The sequence below is a fragment of the Nicotiana tabacum genome, chromosome 24, assembly GCF_000715075.1.
Source record: "Nicotiana tabacum cultivar K326 chromosome 24, ASM71507v2, whole genome shotgun sequence".
Classification (NCBI taxonomy): domain Eukaryota; kingdom Viridiplantae; phylum Streptophyta; class Magnoliopsida; order Solanales; family Solanaceae; genus Nicotiana; species Nicotiana tabacum.
Genome location: NC_134103.1, coordinates 59,538,052 through 59,552,924, shown reverse-complemented (window position 1 = coordinate 59,552,924; position 14,873 = coordinate 59,538,052). Strand labels below are relative to the sequence as shown.

Here is a 14,873-nt window from a genome sequence, read left to right as displayed (position 1 = left end):
GGCTCAGAAAATGAAAAGCATGGAGCAGAGTTTAAAGAACATGCAAGGCCTGCGTGGCCAAAAGAGCATCTCCTACTCCGACTTGTGCATGTTTCCCCATGTTCATTTGTCATCTGATTTCAAAATGCCAAAATTTAAAAAGTATGACTGGCACGGAGACCCGATTGCTCATTTGAAAAGGTATTGTAACTAGCTGAGGGGTGCTGGTGGAAAAGAGGAGTTGTTAATGGCCTATTTTGGAGAAAGTCTCACCGGAATTGCTTCCGAGTGGTACATGGATCAAGAAATTACCTATTGGCATGTGTGGGACGATTTGGCCCGAGATTTTGTCCGCCAGTTCCAGTATAATGTGGACATCGCTCCCGATAGAAACTTTTTGTCCAATTTGAAAAAGAAAATGGCAGAAAGCTTCATTGAATATGTTGTCAAATGGCGCGAGCAAACCACCAGGGTAAAGCCTCCAATGGACAAAGCTGAAATGGTTACGGTCTTCCTACAGGCCCAAGAGGTGGACTACTTCCAGAACATGATGTCCGCTATGGGTAAACCGTTCGCTGAGGCTATCAAAATTGGGGATATTGTCGAAAATGGTTTGAAAACGAGCCGAATCTCGAGTCAAGTTGCCTTTAAGGCCACATCACAGGCCATTCAGAATGGATCGGGGGGGGGGGGATGAACAGAAACATGAGAGAAGAGGGAGCCATGATGGCTTCAAGATCGAGGGGGGCCTGCAGGTCATTCAACCAATCATATGTGCCGCCAAGAACCCCACAACATTATTACCCTCATCATGATGCTGCATATGTCGTGGCATCGCCTCCCTACGCGGTGATGAACGCGTAACCTTACCCACAGCCACAACATTATCCACAAAATCGAGCTCCACCTCCCAGAAATGCCCGTCCCTACCAAGCTCTATATAATCCACAACAATATGTTCCCCAATACAATCCTAGCCCAAGAGAGCCTCCATGAAGGAATCAGTTCACCCCTATTGGTGAATCATACTCGAGCTTGTTCCAAAAGCTAGTCAGGCTAGGTCTTCTACAGCCAGTCACCCCGAACCGGCCGAACCTTGAGTCCCCCTCGCACCAAACTGATGCTAGATGTGAATACCACTCTGGAGCGGTGGGACATGATACTGAAGACTGTTGGACTCTTAAAAGAGCAGTGGAAGACCTCATCGAGGTCAAGGCAATAGTTCTTAGGGATGAAAAGGCCCCTAATATGACGAACAATCCTTTGCCTACTCACACCAATGGGCCAATAGTTGGAATGATCAGTGATGGTGGGGAATTTGATCCGGCACTGAAGGCCATTGCAGCCATTGCCTAGATAGAAGAAAAGCCAAAACAAGGTCGGCAAACCTGAAAGTTCCCTGTTAGATGGGAGTCTTGGTAGCCGATCTTGATCTCCTTTCTGCGTTCGGATTATTTCAGGGTGTAATCCAGATGTTTTACTTTATTGTCTTACTTTATGATGTAAAACCTTCTGTCTTTAAAAATTAAAAAAAAATCAAATGAAATAAATATTTCATTGTCCAGGAATGTCACTTTTTGTTATTCTCTTTTCAGTTCTGTTAATGCAGATTTTAATAACATGACATGCTTGCGAACTTCATACCCAGATCCTAAAACGTTGTTAGACCTCGAAATAATGAATCAAGAAGCAGAATGTGTTGAAGATAAAGCTTGTGAGAAAATAAACAAAGAATTGGAACAGTAGGCCTAAGCCAAGTCCGAATGAAATCGGAAAAAGTTAAAATTTCCTCTCTTCGAATCATTGTTGAAGCCGAGATTGAGGATAAAGATTTGGTCAAATACCGATTGGAACGACATTGATTGATGAAAAACAATTGGCCGCAGTTTGCCACGGGCAGTTGTACCAAATAAGAATGGCTCGTGTCTACAACAAGAAAGTGCGGCCCAAGAAATTTGAAATAGGACAACTCATTCTGAGACGTATCCTCCCACCTCATGAAGAAGCTAAAGGAAAATTAGCTCCAAATTGGAACGGTCCATACATTGTAACGAGAGTACTGCCAAAAGAGAGCATTGTGTACCTAGGAAGCATCAAAGGAAATGTCCTTGAAACAACTGTCAACGCGGATGCAGTCAAAAGGTACTATGTTTGACCCTCTATGTAGCATTAATGTTCTCCGATTGGGATGACGAAGGCTTTTCATTCTCGCTATCCAAACATTATTAGCCCTTTTTGCTAACCTTTTTGAGTCGGTTACCTTTCTTTGATTACCCTTTTTGGAACCTCAAGATGTTATTTAAAAAAAAGAAACAAGAAAGAAAAATAGAAGAAAAACAAAACAAAGAAAAAAAAAAGAAAAGAAGAAAAAAAAAGAAAAAAAAAGAGGAAAAAGAAAAAAGAAAAAAAAAGAAAAAAAAAGAAGAAAAGAAGAAAAAGAGAAAGAAAACAAAACAAAAATCCAAACAAGTTCATTGAACTACGTTCGACTTGATTCCAAAAGGATACGTAGGCAGCCTCTCTCTGGGGTTCAGTCACACCAAAAAACAAAATCCACATTCTCCCAAAAGTTGAAACTGGGGCAGATGTTACAATGGTTCGGCGATGGTTTCGCCTGAAAGGTTCCAAAGTTGTAATTCAATCCAAATTCTTTTTACCCAAATCCTTTTCAAGTCTTTCCGATCAATCAACGAGAATGTTCAAGAATTGGAGGATACAGTCCCTTGGATCTGATACAACCAAATTAGAGAAATAAAATGATAGAGTCTTTTGGTGAAAACCCTCACGGGCACCGTAAGGCGATGATAAGTAAAGAAATTAAAAATGAGAGTCTTGTTAGTGAAAACTTGCAAAGAGCACTATAAGGCGATGGTAAGAAGAGAAATGAGAGAGGTCAGTTAGTGAAAATCCGCAAAGAGCGCCCCTGATCAAAAAAGAGGATCCTCACAGCTATTGGCACCGACATAGTCCCGGGGAAGGTTTCTCTGTTTTGAGGCAAAAGTTGTGATGAATTTCTGAGAGACGGACGGTTTACACGGATCGGGCATCCAAGCTAAAGGGCATGTCATGTTCATTGAAGTCCGCATGTACTCCAGATAAGTCCTTCTTTCTTTTCCCCTGAAAGGGATACCTCTTGTTTAAACTCATTCTCCATTCTATTGTTTGTTTGTTTTTTGAATCCCTTTCGGTCTAACTTTGTTCCAAAAACTAAGACAAAGAGGAGACGACAAAACCGATTTATAGGACCCTCGTTTGCCACAAGTTGATATTCAAAAAGGCATATAACCTCGGTAGGGGCATCAAGTCGACCACGACTGGCCATGACGGCCGATGCTTCGAAATCAAAAACTCTTGGAAGGAGAAAATCAAATTGAAGTGCCTACAAGGGCAAAATGAAGTTGAAAAGGTTAAGTCCCAAGTGGCTAACCGTCTTGGAAAAGTTTGAAGAGCCAAAGGTTCCCCAATGCTCTGAAGTTAAAAATTGGAAGAAAGAAGTCAAATGCCCATAAAGGCAAAATAAAGTTGAAAAAGGTTAGTCCCACGCAACCAACCGTCATGGCAAAGTTTGGAAAAGCCAAATGTTCTCCAGGGCCAGAAGTGCAATCGGTATTCAGGAAACAACCAGTTATAAGTAAAATTATCAGCAAAGAAGTCGACCAAGATCAAGTGACTGAAGCACTCAAGGCCGCAAAACCAACCACCGTATCAAACTAACAATTATTCTTTATTTAAAAAAACAGGAAACAGGTGCTATCCAAATGCAACCTTGCAAGAAGAAGGTGCAACAAAAAAGAAACCACGCGGAGATTAAAATAGCTCTGCAGCAGCAACAACTCCAAAAGGGAAGTCTTCTCCAAATTCTTTCACGCATTTTACTCATTCTCTTAATAAATAAATAAGAAACATAAATAAAAATAAAGAAAGTTCAAAATCATGGTAGCATAGGGTCTCCACTCCCTAGCTGCATTTTTTAGCATATTGTCTCTACTCCCTAGTTGATTTTATTTTAGACATAGGGTCTCCACTCCCTAGTCTCTCTAATGCTTGCGGCTTAAATTGAAGATTACCTAACATTGTTTGAAAATATTTGTCAGGGGGTGAGGCTTTGACGCCCTTTCCCTTTTCTTCAGTCTTGGGGTTGTTGGTCTCATGCACTCGAAATGTCCTTCAGGGCAAGTGAATGTTGTCAATTCTATACTTTCTTCATGCATTTTTACTTGCCAGTATCCTGATTTACAATCGAATTTGCTAAATATCGTCTTTCCTTGTATTTTTTTTATTAACTCTGTTTTAATCAGGTAACTTATATCCGTCTATTTTAGTATTATCATTAAGCCTTTTATAATTTATTACCATTCTTGCATTTCCTCTTATTATTTCACTGTGATTCCTTACCATGAAGGCAGTCGGCTTATGTTTAGAGGAAGATCTCCTTATTACACCTAAATTCATAAGCTCTTTAATTTGAATTTTAAAGTCTTCTAAATCTTGATGTGTGGCTTCTATTGAGGTTATCTTGATTATATATTCTGGATTTATTATCTCTAATTTACACATAATTTTATTATTTTCTCAGTGTTTTAAAGGTTTTTCTCCTATTATTTCTATTTCATCTAATATTTTTACTATATTGTCTAAATCCTTTTGATTTTTTATTATTCCTATTTTTCTATTCCTGTTTTTAAATTATATAATTATGTTTCAATATCTATCAAAGTGTAATCTTTTTCTAATATATCTTGATTTTCATCATCTTCTAATAGCAAAAATTTAGACTCTTCCTTTATTTTACAGCATGTATTTTTATTTTTACATTCTTTACGACATTCCTTTTATTTTTCTTACGGTCTTTCTGGTCTGATTTTAGGAGTGTTCTTATTCTGGTTTCAGTGTTTATTGTAATGACTCGACCAGCCTTTTTACTTTTTAGATTCTCATTCCCCTAAATAAGACTCCTCGTATGTGCTTTTACTGTTTTATGACTTGCAGGGATCGTTAGTTCGGGATTTGGAAGGGTTCGGGTTGAAAACGGAACACTTAGTTCCTTATTGGCTTTAAAGGGGTAAGTTTGACTTTGGTCAACATTTCTAGTAAACGACCTCAGAATCAGGATTTGATGGTTCCAATAGGTCCGTATGATAATTTTGGACTTGGGCGTGTGTTCGGATCGGTTTTTGGACGACCCGGGAGCGTTTCGGTGCCTAAGATTGAAAGTTGGCTTATTAAAAGTTTAAAAGTTCTTTAAATTTGGTTTGAAGTAGGATTTGGTGTTATCGAGGTCCGTTTGGGATTTTGAACCCCAGAATAGTTTCGTATGGTGATTTAAGACTTGTACGCAAAATTTGGTGTCATTCCAAGAAGTTTAAGTATGATTCGGCGCGCTCAGAGTAAGTTGGAAGAATTTGAAGTTCATAAGTTAATTCTATTGGTTTTGGATTGCGATTCTTAGTTTTAATGTGATTTTCCACGTTCCGAGGGTGCGAGCGAGTCCGTTTTATGTTTATAAACTTGTTGGTATATTTGGCCTCGGGGGCCTCGGGTGCTATTCGGACGTTGCACGGATCGAGTTAGAGCTCAAAAGGGGCTGTTGGTGCACCAGTTCTGGTATTCCCGCACGTACGAGCTTTTGGCTACAGGTGCGAGCTCTGGGCCGCAAAAACGGCTTTGGGAATTTGGACAGTGGTCCACAGAAGCGGAGAAGCATGCACAGAAGCGGTCTCGCCTTTGCGGTGAGACGTCCGCAGGAGCGAGAAGGCCGCAGATACGCTCCACCCTCCACAGAAGCGGGATCCCGTCCGCAGAAGCGGAGTCAGCCAGCCTGGGCTAGGACCGCACCTGTGATGACTTTTCCGCAGGTGCAGCACCGCAGATGAGGCCTCAGGTCCGTAGAAGCGGAAATGCTGGAGGCAGTGAGGTCCTTTTAATACGGGACTTAGGCCATTTTGGGCTCATTTATTGCATTCCTTTGGCGATTTTGGAACTCTTAGAGAGAGGGTTTCACCTAGGTATTGGAGGTAAATTATTTCTTTTGTGAAAATTTTGGATTTAGATGAAAAACCTAGGTTTTGATTAAAACAATGGGATTTAACCACAAAAATGGTTATGTAATTAGGTAAAATTATATATTTAAGTTCGTGAGGTTATGGGTAACAATTATTTTCAAATATTTCTGGAATCCGAATATGTGGGCCCGGGGATGAATTTTAGGAATATTCAAGTTGGGGTTGGGTAATCACTCTAATCGTTAGAGTATGAACTTTTAAATATATATTAATTAATTTACACAATATTTGATTAGTTTCGGATTGTTCGACATCGAGTTGAGGCTTAGAGTAAATTTGAGGCCGGAAAGCGAGCTTTGAGACAAAGTAAATCTCTTGCCTAACCTTATAAGAGAGAATTTACCCTATATGTAATTTAAATTACTATTTGCTTCTAATTGTGGGGGGGCTACGTACGCACAAGGTGACGAGAGTCCGTACGTCACTGCTAATTATGCTTATGTCCGGGTAGTGTAGGACCCAAATCATGAAATATTTATAATGTTTGCACCCTACTTGTTAATTAAAGTGCCTAAATTATATTGGAACTTGATAGAGGAATTGTAAAAGACTGAATTTCACTTACTTGAGCTTTGGCGGATTACTTGCCCGTTAATAGAAATTGTGCTTCTTCGTGTACTAGCCTTGTAATACCTTTTAAATCTGAAGTTCATAAAGTATCATCTCTTCTTGTGGAGCGGGCCGAATGCCTCGACAGTAGAATAGATGCATCTATGGTTTGTGCCGCTCGACCCTCGGCAGTATACACATTATTCTGTATCGGGTCGTAGGACCTCAGCATTGCATAATAATGCACGGAACCTAATTACACTTGATATTATTTTATAGCTTGAGAGGTTGTAATTATTAATGATAGAATTTGACCTGGAATTTATGATTAGTGAAAGAATTATGTATTTACTGCTTGTTATTGAGTTATTATTATTGTTTATATAACCCATGCTTATGTAGAATTTCTACATTTATTGTTAGCCCATAGTAAGTGTCGAAGTCGACCCCTCGTCACTACTTCTTCGAGGTTAGACTAGATACTTACTGTGTACATGTTGTTTATGTACTCACGCTAAAATTTTGCACTAATCGTGTAGTATCTGAGGCAGGTGCATCTGGCGGTCATATCAGCACGCACCTCCGTTATCCCGAGGCCTAGTGGTGAGCTGCTTCCTGAGCCGTTCTGCAGCACCTAGAGTCTCTCTTTTGTATCTATTTTCTGTCTACTTCATTTCAGACAGTAGTTAGAGTTTTGTATATTCTACTAGTTGCTCATACACTTGTGACACCAGGTCTTGGCACACATACTAGTAGACTTTATGATTTTGGAGTATTTATGTCACTATATTTGCCCACTCAGTTTGCCTTCATTTTATTTTATTAAATTTTCTACTACTTAATCTCTTAATAAATGGAATTTAAATTACTTGGGAACTTATTAAAAGAATAATCACATGGTCAGTTCACCGTTAGCTTGCCTAGCGGCAATGTTGGGCGCCATCACGGCCTATAGGAGAAATTTGGGCTGTGACAACATGGTATCAGAGCACATGGGATCGTCTGTTAGTGTATCTAGTCGGGTTATCTCCTTTCTGAAGGCTCAACACATGGTCGAGAAGGGTTGTTTGGCTTATCTAGCCTATGTTCGGGATACTACACAGAGACTCCGGCGATTGATTCAGTACCCGTGGTTCGGGAGTTCTCCGATGTGCTTCCTTCTGATCTTCTAGGCATGCCACCAGATCGTGATATCAATTTCTGTATTGATTTGGATCCATGTACCCAGACTATATTTGTCCCACCGTAACGCATGGATCCGAAAGAATTAAAGGACTTGAAGGAACATCTAGAGGAGTTTCTAGCAAAGAGGTTCGTCAAACCAAGTGTATCGCCTTGCGGTGCACCGGTGTTATTTGTGAAGAAGAAAGATGAGACTATGCGGATGTGTATTGATTATCGCCAGTTGAACAAAGTTACCATTAAGAACAAGTACCTGTTGCCGTGTATTGATGATTTATTTGACCAGTTGCAGGGTGCTAGGGTATTCTCTAAGATCGACTTGAGACCAGGGTACCATTAGTTGAAGATTCGAGATACGGATGTTCCGAAGATGGCTTTTCGGACTAGATATGGCCATTATGAGTTTCTAGTGATGTCCTTCGGTTTGACTAATGCCCCAACGACGTTTATGGATTTGATGAATTGGGTGTTTAGGCCATATATATATATTCGTTTGTCATTGTCTTCATTGATGACATTTTGATCTATTCGCGTAGCATGGAGGAGCACGAGCATTATTTAAGAGTGATGTTTCAGACCTTGCGGGAACAGAAGTTATATGCTAAGTTCTCCAAGGTGAGTTTTGGTTGGATTCTGTAGCATTATTAGGGCATGTCATATCAGGCGAGAGTATTAAGGTAGATCCCAAGAAGGTCGAGGCAGTTTAGAGTTGGCCTCATCCTACCACAGTAACCGAGATAAGGAGCTTCTTGGGGTTAGCAGGTTATTATCGTCGGTTCGTGAAGGGCTTCTAATTTATTGCAGCACCTCTGACTAGATTGACCCAGAAGGGTGCTCCGTTCCGATGGTTTGATGATTGCGAGTTGAGCTTTCAGAAGCTCAAGACCGCATTGACTTCAGCACCGATATTAGTGTTGCCTTTCGGTTCATGGATGTATACTATGTATTGCGATGCTTCACGCATTAGTTTGGGTTGTGTATTGATGTAGGAGGGGCGAGTTATTGCATATGCTTCACGTTAGCTGAAGCCCCACAAGAAGAATTACCCCGTACATGATTTGGAGTTGGTCGTAATTGTTCATGCTCCCAAGATCTGGAGGAATTATCTTTATTAGCCCAGATTTACATTTAGGAGATTGTTCGATTGCACGGTGTGCCTGTCTCCATTATATCAGATAGAGGCCCTTAGTTTACTTCGTATTTCTAGGGGGCAGCACAGAGTGAGTTAGGGACCCGGGTAGAGCTCAGCACAACCTTTCATCTGCAGACCGACGAACAGTCGAAGCCGACAATTCAGATCTTGGAGGATATGCTCAAAGCATGTGTGATTGACTTTGGAGGGCAGTGGGATCGATTCTTGCCTTTGGTCGAGTGTGCGTACAATAATATTTATCAGTCCAGCATCGAGATGGCTCCATTTGAGGCTTTATATGATCGGTGATGTCATTAGCCCATCGGATGGTTTGAGCCCTGCGAGGCTAAGTTATATGGTTCTGATTTAGTGAAGGATGCCTTGGAAAAGGTAAAGTTGATTCAGGAGCGACTTCGCACAGCACAGTCCAAACAGAAGAGTTACACAGATCAGAAAGCACGTGACTTATCATTTATGGTGGGCGAGAAGGTTCTCTTGAAAGTCCCGCCGTTGAAGGGAATCATGAGGTTCTATAAGAAGGACAAGTTGATCCCAAGGTTTATAGGTCCATTTGAGGTGTTGAACGGGTTGGGGAGGTTGCTTATGAGCTTGCTTTTCCTCCCAGCCTATTGGGATTTCATCCAGTTTTCCACGTGTCCATGCTCCAGAAATATCATGCCGACAGGTCGCATGTGTTAGAATTCAACATGGTTCAGTTAGATGAGAACCTGGGCTACGAGGAGGAGCCAGTTGCCATTGTTGACAGGCAGGTTCTCCAGTTGAGGTCCAAAAAGATTTCTGCGATAAAGGTTTAGTGGAGGGATCAACCAGTCAAGGAGGCGACTTGGGAGACCGAGGAGGACATGCGGAGAAGATATCCACACTTATTCGGCACGCCAGGTACGATTCTAGACACATTCGAGGACGAACTTTGTTTAAGAAATGGAGAATATAACGATCCGACCGGTTGTTTTGCTTTCTAGATCCCCATTCCCCTAAATAAGACTCCCCATATGTGCTTTTACTGTTTTATGACTTGCAGGGATGGTTAGTTCGAGATTTGGAAGGGTTCGGGTTGAAATCGGAACACTTAGTTCCTTAATATTGGCTTTAAATGGGTAAGTTTGACTTTGGTCAATATTTCTAGTAAACAACCTCGCAATCAGGATTCGATAATCCCAATAGGTCCGTATGGTAATTTTTGACTTGAGCGTATGTTCGGATCGGGTTTTGGGTGACCCGGGAGCACTTCGGTGCCTAAGGTTGAAAGTTGGATAATTGAAAGTTTAAAAGTTCTTTAAATTTGGTTTGGAGCAGGTTTTGGTGTTATCGAGATCCGTTTGAGATTTCGAGCCCTGGAATAGTTCCATATGGTGATTTAAGACTTGCACATAAAATTTGGTGTCATTCCGAGTAGTTTAAGTATGATTCGGCGCACTCGGAATAAGTAGGAAGAATTTGAAGTTCATAAGTTAATTCTATTGGTTTTGGATTGCGATTCTTAGATTTAATGTGGTTTTCCGCGTTACGAGGGTGTGAGCGAGCCCGTTTTATGTTTACAAACTTGTTGGTATGTTTGGACGAGGCCTCGGTGGCCTCAAGTGCTACTCGGATGTTGCACGGATCGAGTTAGATCTCAAAAGGGGCTGCTAGTGCACCAGTTCTGGTGTGCCCGCACCTGCGAGCTTTTGGCCACATGTGCAAGCCCGCAGGTGTGAGCTCTTGGCCGCAAAAGCGGCTTTGAGCATTTGGCTAGTGGTCCGCAGAAGCAGAGAAGCATGCGCAGAAGAGGTCTCGCCTTTGCGGTAAGACGTCCGCAGGAGCGAGAAAGCAGCAGATGCGCTCCACCCTCCACAGAAGCGAGATCCTGTCCGCAGAAGCGGAGTCGGCTAGCCTGGGCTAGTACCGCACCTGCGATAATGTTTCTGCATGTGCAAGCGCCATAGATGCGGAAATGCTAGAGGTAGTGAGATCCTTTTAATACGGGATTTAGGCCATTTTAGGTTCATTTATTGCATTCCTTGGGCGATTTTGGAGCTCTTAGAGAGAGGATTTCACCTAGCTATTGGAGGAAAGTAATTTTTATCCAATGTAAGTTAAATACATAGATTATGGGTAGATTTTAACATGTAAAAGTATGAAAATATTGGGTTTAGTTGAAAAACCTAGGTTTTGATTTAAAAAAAAAGGATTTAACCAGAAAAATAGTTATGGAATTGGGTCAAAATTATATATTTGAGTTCGTGAGGTTATGGGTAACAATTTTCTTCGAATATTTCCAGAATCCGGGCATGTGGGTTCGGGAATGAATTTTAGGAATCTTCCAATTGGGGTTGGGTAATCACTCTAATAGTTAGATTATGAACTTTTGAACATTTATTGATTAATTTACACAACATTTGACTAGTTTTAGATTGTTCGACACCGAGTTGAGGCTTTAGATTGAATTTGAGGCCGGAAAGCGAGCTTTGAGACAAGGTAAGTCTCTTGCCTAACCTTGTAAGAGAGACTTTATCCCATAGGTGATTTAAATTATTATTTGCTTCTAATTGTGGGGGGCTACATACGCACGAGGTGACGAGAGTCCGTGTGTAGCTACTAATTATGCTTCTGCCCGGGTAGTGTAGGACCCAAATCATGAAATATTTGTAATGTTTGCACCCTACTTGTTAATTAAAGTGCCTAAATTATATTGGAACTTGATAGAGGAATTGTAAAAGACCAAATTTCACTGAATTGAGCTTAGGTGGATTACTTTCCCGTTAATAGAAATTGTGCTTCTTCGTGTACTAGCCTTGCAATAGCTTTTAAATCGGATGTTCATAAAGTATCCTCTCTTCTTGTGGAGCGGGCCGAACGCCTCGGCAGTAGAATAGATACATATATGGTTCGTTCCGCTCGACCCTCAGCAGTGTATACATTATTCTGGATCGGGTCGTACGACCTCGGCATAAATCGTGCGTAAGAATACACGGAACCTAATTACACTTGATATTATTTTATAGCTTGAGAGGTTGTAATTATTAATGACAAAATTTGACCCGGAATTTACGATTAGTGAAAGAATTATGTATTTACTGCTTGTTATTGAGTTATTATTATTGTTTATATAACCCATGCTTATGTAGAATTTCTGCATTTTTTTGTTAGCCCATAGTAAGTGTCGAAGTCGACCCCTCGTCACTACTTCTTCGAGGTTAGACTAGATACTTACTGCGTACATAAGCATAAATTGTGCGTAAGAATACTCACGCTAAACTTTTGTACTAATCGTGTAGGATTTGCGCCAGGTGCATCTGGCGGTCATATCGGCACGCACCCCCATTATCCCGAGGCCTAGTGGTGAGCTGCTTCCTGAGTCGTTCTGCAGCACCTAGAGTCTCTCTTTTGTATCTATTTTTCTGCCTGCTTTATTTTAGACAGTTGTTAGAGTTTTGTATATTCTACTAGTTGCTCATACACTTGTGACACCAGGTCTTGGCACACATACTAGTAGACTTTATGATTTTGGAGTATTTATGTCACTATATTTGCCCACTCAGTTTGCCTTCGTTTTATTTTATTAAATTTTCTACCCCTTAATCTCTTAATAAATGGAATTTAATTTACTTGGGAACTTATGAAAAGAGTAATCACATGGCCAGTTCACCGTTGGCTTGCCTAGTGGCAACGTTGGGTGCCATCACGGCCTATAGGAGAAATTTGGGTCGTGACATTTATTGTTTGTACTGGTGTATGAGTAATATTTTTATTTAGTAAACAACTACCATTATTATGTAATATGAAACCTAATCCTAATACAAAATCTACATTTATATTTAAGTCTCTTACCCATATTTTATCTACCTTGTAGCTAGGCTTATAAAAATCTAAACATATTTTTACAAAGCTAATTTGTGATTTATCCACATAATGTCTATATATATTATGTGTTCCGTCCATTTGCATTGCTGCTACTAGTTTATCTTTGGTGATGTTTGGCCATAATTATTTATTTTTAGTGCATTACTTACCTTATATTTAAGTGTTTTAATGCTAAATTGTATTATATATTTGTTTAATTGAGTATATTTTATGTGTAAATGCTTTGGAAATAAAATTGGGGAGCAAATAGATTATTTTAACCAAGATGACGTGATTAGTTGAAGTAATTGACAGAGGAGCTCATTGTGTTTGGCTCATGATAAGTTCTCCTAATTGATTACAACATAGTGGGCAGTAATAATTGTGCTCATTATGACATAATATTATTGTGACATAATTATGGGAGACATAGAAATGGAAGAATAACGAAAGTAAACTTAAGGATATTACCTGGGACAAAGTTACGTTAGAGCATATGCGTTTGAAGCAACCAAGCGACGTGTGATTGTTTTCTCGGGACAAGCATCGCGTCGCGCAGTTGGGGCGTTACGCGGGTCCAGTTTCGAAGTTATTTTGTTTCCTTTTTTATTTTGGATTTGGTTATTTCGTTTAGGCCTTTTTTCTACACATATAAATAGTCTTTAAATACCATTTGTTTAGGGGGACATTGACCGGAGGGAGAACAAGCCATTTTGGAGCCAAGAACATCACGTGGAACAACTTTTGGAGGAGAAAATCATCGAGTTCTTCATTCCTTCATCTTTTCTTTGTAATTTATTTATGCAAAATACTTGGTAAATTATTACTACAAACATGAGTGGCTAAGCACTCTAGTTTCTAGGGTTGTGGTTGACATGATTATTAACGTTTATTAATTACATCTTCGTTAATTCAGATTTTCATCTTGTGGTTGTTTCGTTAATTCTAGTTTTAACGTGTGAATTGTTGTAGCTACCAACTCACCCTATTATCTATGCTATGATTAGGAAAGTCGTGTTTAGATTAGAGTAGAATTAAAGAGAGCTTGTTTCTGAACCCGTGGCTCGGGGAACAATTTTGCGGTTAGGGTAGTAATATACATGACAGTCTTGCTTAGTTAAAAATCGTATTATATTCGTTCATGATAGATTCAATACCATAGGAATATAGGATTGATATATTGTGGATAGGCGAGTAGTATTGTGAGAACATGCTACTCATATAAACGAATCGGTCAATTAGCAACCATTGATAATCTGGATTAACAAGTGTGGTTATTGAACTTAATAGTATTGATAAACCGACTACAACCCTGGAATCTTCATCTCCTCTGAGCAAAATCCAAAACACACGTTTGCATCCCTAATAAATTAGCTAATTACTTGTTCAATATTTGCAAAAGTAGTTTAGTAGATAAATAATATTTTTGATTATCTTGGACAGTTAATTGATTTTAGTTTGCTTAGTTAACGATTAATCTAAGCCTCTGTGTGTTCGACATCCGACTTTCGAGTCACTTTATTACTTGACGGCCATGTATACTTGCGTGTACTTGGGGAACCAACAAGTTTTTGGCGTCGTTGCCTGGGACTTCGTTCTTGATTGTTTATCTAAGTTATGCTTTTAATTGATTTTTATTCAAGTTTTTAATTTTTCTATTTAGTTATTTTTCTAGATTAGACTTTTACTTTTATCTTTATAGGTTTTGCTTATTTTTTCTTTTTGTAAATATTTTTATTTTTATAATAATTTAATTTTTCTCATAGTGTGTACATAGTGCTCTCAACATGACATCTGGGGATGAATTATCCGAAAGTAAGGTTATTGATGAAGACGCTTGGTTGACGGAAGACTTTTATGACCCGTCTTTTTGGGCTTGTCATGACCTGAACTCTGGAGGTCTGAATTTGAATATGGGAGTAAGGGTTGGTATTGGGACGGATATTCACGATTAAGAGAATATGCGGAACAACGTTATCTTCTAACAAAGTTGGTGAATGATTAGTCGAAGGAGAAAATTGATCTTGCACAAGAAATTGACAAGTTTGGCTTGGCTTTGCACAACTTGGATGCAGATTTGAGTAAAAAGGATGATGCGTTCAACGCCAAACAATTTAATGATGAGT

At 39.8% G+C, this 14,873-nt stretch overlaps 1 pseudogene; it reads left to right on the top strand.

Annotated features, from left to right (window-relative positions):
- Positions 1-226: 226 nt before the first annotated feature.
- Positions 227-14,873, top strand: part of LOC107773502 (uncharacterized) — a 57,648-nt pseudogene continuing 43,001 nt past the window's right edge.